The following is a 6,816-nucleotide window of genomic DNA, read 5'->3' as shown; positions in this document are numbered from 1 at the left end:
AGGGAGAGAGAAGGAGATGAGTCTGGAGCTGTGAGCTGGGGGGAGAGTGTGTGTGAGGGAGAGAGAAGGAGATGAGGCTGGAGCTGTGAGCTGGGGGAGGGAGAGGGACGGGAGTGGATCAAGTAAGGACTTTGGCTTTTACTCTGAGGCAAATCTGGAGCCACCAAAGTTTTTCCAGAAGAGGGGTGATTTGATCTAGTCCAACCTTTACCACATTTTACTCTCTTTTCTCGTTCATCTCTTGTGCATAAAGATGTTGGCATAAGCAATATTGGTGTAACTCATTGCTGTTATACCTAAAATTGCTAAAATACATGACTACAAAGAGCTCTGTTGGATATAACACTGAAACTAATTAACTATTAACCCATGGCTAATGTCAGTGATTAATGATTTTTTCTCAATTTTAAATGTAAGTGGCACTATTGAGTCCACATACATTTTATAACAATTGATTTTCAAGGTAGTCCTTCCAACAGGCTGGTAATAATGAAGTAGAAATTCTGGTTTGTTTAGCTATAAAGAATACACCCCGAGGCAGGGCCAGATTAAGCATGTGAGGGCCCTGAAAGCTGATAATCTGTGGTGCCCCCTCCTCTGCTTACTCAAGCATTCAGATGGGATATGTGAGTTAGATATATACATGTACATGTGTGTGTGTCTTAGCTATCCATGATGTAGCTTCTTTTTAAATGTGACTATAATATTCGCAACTGAACGCAAAAGAGGTGTAAGACATTTTAGCGAAATGAGATGAACTGGATTATAAATTTTTTTGTGAATGTAGGGTACTAAGATATTTACTATACAGCACATTTTCTACAAAAAAGAATATTCCACATAGTCTACAACAACAAAAATGAGTCAGTGAAATTAGTTGTTTCACTGTAAAATTCTGTTGGTCTCCCACCACAAAAAATTCACTTTCACCAATTTTTGTTTAAACGGCTCACACTTCAATTTTGATGCTTGTTTCCTAATAAATGCTATAATTATAAATGAACATAGGAAAGATGTCATAAAAGAAAATTTAATGATCAAAAAACAAATTACCATATTTTATTTTTAGGTAGAGCTTCCATCTCTATCATGTTGTAATTAAAAACATCTCTTTCTATTTTTTGTTCTTACAGTCTTCAGTGATTTTAGAATTAAGCTGCTGCACAATATCTACTTCTATACATAATAAGGATAATGAATCCAGTCTTTCTTGACTCATTGTTGTGCCTTCGATTTCCCTTGTGTCCTGTCTGCTTGGCGTCTATGGGTCTTAGCTTTGGACAACTGGTTCCCCTGTTTTGTTGATGCCCTAGGCACATGCTTACCTTGCTTATTGGGTAATCTGTCCTTGCCCAGAGGGAGTATTGTGAAATATCAAAATGGACAGAAAGGATTGGTGAGTGAATTTTAAAACTTTTTTTTCCCCAAAGATTTTAAAAGAGAAGATACATTTTTCACGTTGAGGGTTTTAATCCTCTCTTGTACAGATATTTTTGGGACCTGTTAAAAGTGCTCGGCTGCTGACTGAAAGGTCGGCAGTTCAAACTCACCAGTCTCTTCACAAGAGAAAGACATGGCTGTCTACTTCCATAAAGAGTCAACCCATTGCTGTTGAGTCGATTGCGACTCATAGCAACCCTATAGGACAGAGTAGAATTGCCTTATAGGGTTTCCAGGGAGCAACTGGTGGATCAGAACTGCCAACCCTTAGGTTAGCAGCTGGGCTATATAGGCCAGTTCTACTCTGTTCTATAGGGTCGCTATGAGTCAGAATTGACTCGATGGCAATGAGTTTGGTGGTGCAATGATTAAGCACTTGGCTGCTAACCTAAGGCTGGCTGTTCGAACTCATCCAGTGGCTCCATGGGAGAAAGACCTGGAAATCTGCTCCCTAAAGATCACAACTAAGAAAACCCTACAGGGCAGTTCTTCTCCGTCACATGGGGTTGCTATGAGTCGGAATCCACTCGATGGCACCTAACTACAACATTATATTATATTACAGTATGATGAGTTTCAGCAGGGTGTAGCCATAGCTGGGGTTAAAAGGATGAATTTGATGATATCTTGATGTCCAGTCCAGCTGAATAGTTCTGAGGTTAAGAATAACCTTTCAGTATACAGTGGCTCAGTGCTTAAGAGTTTTTGGCTGCTAATCAAAAGGTCGGCAGTTCAAATCCACCAACTGCTCCTTGGAAACCCTATATGGCAGTTCTACTCTGTCCTATAGGGTCACTACGACTTGGAATCAACTCAAGGGCAATGGGTTTGGTTTGTTTTTTTCCTTGTATATGGTGATTTTTGGAGGCCATTCCATGCTAGGACAGGACTGAGTACAGTTGTGGGAAGGATAACTGGGATAAAACAGTTAAGCACTTCACATTTTTTGCAATAGCCACTGGTGCTAGTATTTTCTTTTTTTGTTTTTTCCAATAAATTGTTATGTCCCTGGGTGATGCACACAGTTAATGGTAACCAAAAGATTGGGAACACCTCGGAAAAAAGGCCTGGAGATCTGCATTTGAAAAATCAACCATGAAAACCTTGTAGGGCACAGTTCCACACAGACAAATGAGGTCACTGTGAGCTGAAATCGAGTCAACAACTGGTTTTTAACTGGTTAATAATAATGAAAAAAATTCCCATTCTTGATAAGCATTTTTTTTTTCTTCTATTGAAATTATGATCATCAGTTTCCATCTATTTAGAAAAAAGAAACATAGGCAGGTAATGAAGCAAAGCTACCCTCTAAGGTATGCATGTACTCCCTGTTAGAGACAGGGGTTTAAGCTGTTGTATACTGAATCTAAGAGACTTAAAACAAAAGGGAACTCAGGAAGCCACCGCCAGAGGACAGGTCTGATAGAGGGAGTCGGGCCTTTAACGTTCTGCCAAAACTGGAGCCGTTCTCAAGCTGTTTAACTTGTGATTATTTTCTCTTGTTGCCGATTCTTTGAAAACTAATCGTAGATGTGAGATAGCCATGTTTAAATAATTTATTAAAAATAATAATAATAAATCCAGAGGAAAGTGGCCAAGGTATAGAGAAACGCGGTGAAGCCCAAAGCCGGGGTCATGTCCGTTGTAGTTTTCCGGGCGCTTTTCTTACTCTGGAGTGCTTAATTAGGTCTGTCTGCGTGTTTGGCCCTGGGCTGATTTTGTTCTTTCAAGACAGCTGTTGATCTAATACTACATTAAAACACACTGAGCAAGTAGCTTCTCGCATTTCATGAAAACAAATATAAATGCCGTTATTTTGGTATTGGAGGGGGGAAGAAAGGATCTTCTAACTGAGGGAAACTCATACATTTATAATTGTATTTTTTAATGTTATGGAATAGCCTCTTAAGCTCTACCAATTATGCAAACCAGTTAGATAACATTGTTTAATGTAGGCAGCTAAATGCCCAGAAGATCCTCAACTATAAAAACAAGAGCCTCTGCAAGTTTTGGAGACTCTCCCAATCAGGCTATTAATAGAACTAACTCACTAGTGCCTTTGCAAGGTTTCTAGCTCCTGGAACTATTACTATGCTTATGGAAGCATTTTAAATATTACATCCTCAAAACTTCTAGATCAATTACTTTGCTATAGAAGGAGATATCTTGGTCTAAAATTACTTTTTTTGTGTGCTGACATATGATTTTCAGTAATAAGCTGAAGTTTTTTGTTTTGTTTTGTTTTTGTAGAACTAATTAGTAACTTATGCCCTGGAGAAAGGGCTGCATGATGGTTAGACTTCTCACCCTCGTACTGTGAGAGAACTCTCACCAGCCTCTCCACAGCCTCTCCTCAAATGTGGGTGGGTAGTTAGAAGAATAAAGGAGCCCTAGTGGCACAATACTTAAGTGCTTGGCTGCTCATCAAAAAAGTGAGGGTTCAAACCCACCCAGCAGCTCCATGGGAGAAAGACCTGGTGATCTGCTTCCATAAAGATTACCGCCAAGAAAACGCTATGGGGCTGTTCTACTCTGTCACATGGGGTCGCTATGAGTTTGAATTGACTCAACGGCACCCAACAACAACATCAGCTAGAAGAGAGGGCAGTGGTGGTTCAGCTGTAGAATTATCGCCTTCCAAGAAGGAGACTTGGGTTTGATTCCTGGCCCATGCACCTTACGCACAACCACCGCTCATCCGTCAGTGGAAACTTTCATATTGCTGGGATGCGGAACACGTTTCAGTGACCTTTCCAGACTAAGACAGGCTAGGAGGAAAGGCCTGGTGATCTACCTTCAAAAATCAACCAGTGAAAATGCTGCAAATCACAATAGTCTGATCCTATTGTGCATGGGTCACCATGAGTCGGGGGGCTGACTCGATGGTAGCTAACAGCAACAAAGCTAGAAGAGTAGGAGAAAAGTGACTCAACAGTGCTATCAGGAGAAGGGTTAGGTCTTCATACTGTTCTGTGAGGTTTGCTAAGTACTCCAAGATCTTAGAACCAAAGTCTGTCCAAATATGCACTGCTTCAATTATTCAATGTGCCCATTTTAATTTGCCTTTAAAAAATACCAACGTGCTTCACCTTTCACGTAGTACCAAATATGTTTCTGTTCAGTGATCTGATATTGAAAGAAAGGCGTTCAAAGTTGATGGACAAAAATATCCATCTGGCTCCTTAAATGCTACCATGTCTCTTTTGTTTTCCCAAGTCTCTGATGAGGAGATGTTTGTCACTTAATTGCTGCTGAGGATCACAGATGATGGTTTATAGGTTTAGACAAATTGCGGGCAGCACTTTGTTAACAAACAGAAGAGCACGCTGGCACTGCGTAATTATCCTAGAGAGCTCGATTGGCCCTTAACGGCACCTGCCCGAAAAGCATCAGGGAGCCTTGTTTCAACACAAAAGCTCCTTCTTGTTAATTAACCTGTGTGCACTTGTTACAAATGAAACCTATTTGTTTTCACTTAATATATTTGCAGCTAGTTTAAATATTCATTTATTATTATGCTTGTTAAGTGAAGGGTGGAGAAGAACAGTTTGGATGACTTCCATCAGTTTGCACTGAGCTTGAAGAGATCAGCAAATAGACTAATTTGTCAGTTGTGCTGCTACGTGCTCGGTGGGTCCCCAAATCTGCTTAAGGGAGGTGAGTAACTGTCAACCAACAAAATGGCACAGGGGGCAATTGAGAAGCAAGGTGTCCACAGCAGTAACCAGAGACTTTTCATCAGAGGGAAATTTTCCTGAAAGTCAGAAGCAGTTCATGTGAAGCTTAATTTCATTTCTCAAACTCTCCAGACTATGCTGTGTCTGGGCACATAAAAGACAGGACATATACAGGCAGAAGATGTGCCTTCATTTTTCCTTCTGTTAGCTTCAGTCTCAAGAAAGGATGAATCATTTACTCGCTCTTCGTAACACTTAAAGCCAAAGTAATTTGAGCATCCTAAGGAAATTACATATTTAAAGAAATAAAACACACTCCTTGCCATCAAGTCGATTCCGACTCATAGCAACCCTATAGGACAGAGTAGGACTGCCCCATAGGATTTCTAAGGCTGTAATCTTTATGGAAGCAGACTGTCACATCGTTCTCCCGTGGAGTGGCTGGTGGGTTTGAACCGCCAACTTTTTGGTTAGCGGTTAACTGCAGTTAAGCACTACACTGCCAGAGCTCCTTAAGGAAATTATAGATATCACAATATTTCAAGGATATGGTAGTTGAAAAAGCAATAGAAATGAGAAACAAAGATTTCTTTAGCATATTTTATACAAAATCTAGATTTAAAGTAGTTATTCTTGTAGAGGATGGCAAAATTATTCCTCAAAATTTTACATTCTTAAACTTTTGGCAATCTGTAATTGAGCCTAGATATTTGTTATTGTTCTTCAAAACTCATGTTGGAAAACTGTTCTAAAATACATATTTCTCAAGATGAGAAATAGCTAATTTTACAAATTATTTTAAAAGATGAAAATGTAATATTTTATTTAAATATAAATGAGGACTTTTAATTTTTATTTGAATGAAATATCAGTGTTATGTAGCTTTAAAATTTGCCCTTAGGAATATTTTCTTTGTTTTTGTTGTATCTAAAGCATGCTTATGTGACTTCAATTAGGTTCTCTTAACTGCATACAGAGTTCAAAATACTTTTAGCTATTGATGGGAGCATTCCCTCAGCCACCAATCAATTACTTTGATTCTTCTGTTTTGAAATTGGTCCAATAATGCATTTTAGAATAGGTCAATACTGCCTGCTACATAGAGTAATATGTCTAATTTGTTTCTATTCATCACGACCATCTAGTTAAGAACCATGTGCTTAAAATCTCAACTTGTCACCAGGAAGAATGATGTGGAAAATTGACAAAAGAATTTGTGAAACTGCTATGTGGACACAGTGTAATAGTGACACATTCCTGCATCCGGTTTTTCCCATGGAGATGCAATACCTTGGATATATTATTCATTTGTATTAATGTGACTGCTCTGCACATCCAAGTCCTATACATGCCAACACAAAAGACAGCCTCTCTGTGTGACCAGGCTGCAGAGGTTCTCCCTGCCCGCTGAAGCCTCACTCAGAAAAGGAAGTTATTAGAAGTGAAGATAAAGCTTTTCACACACACCTTATAAAATCATTTATTTTCTTAATATTCATTCTTCATAGCAGCTACAGTAAATATTTAGTGAGTACCTAGTTAAAAGTATTATGGAACTGATATGAGAAGGACTGAAATAACATTGGCTTGCATTGGTGGTTCAGTGGTAAAATTCTTGCCCGCCATGCAGAAAACCTGGCTTCACTTCCAGCCAATGTACCTCATGAACAGCCACCGCACCACCTGTTGGTCAGTGGGG

The sequence above is a fragment of the Trichechus manatus genome, unplaced genomic scaffold (assembly GCF_000243295.1).
Source record: "Trichechus manatus latirostris isolate Lorelei unplaced genomic scaffold, TriManLat1.0 scaffold00013, whole genome shotgun sequence".
NCBI lineage: Eukaryota > Metazoa > Chordata > Mammalia > Sirenia > Trichechidae > Trichechus > Trichechus manatus.
Note: the sequence above shows the minus strand (reverse complement) of the source record.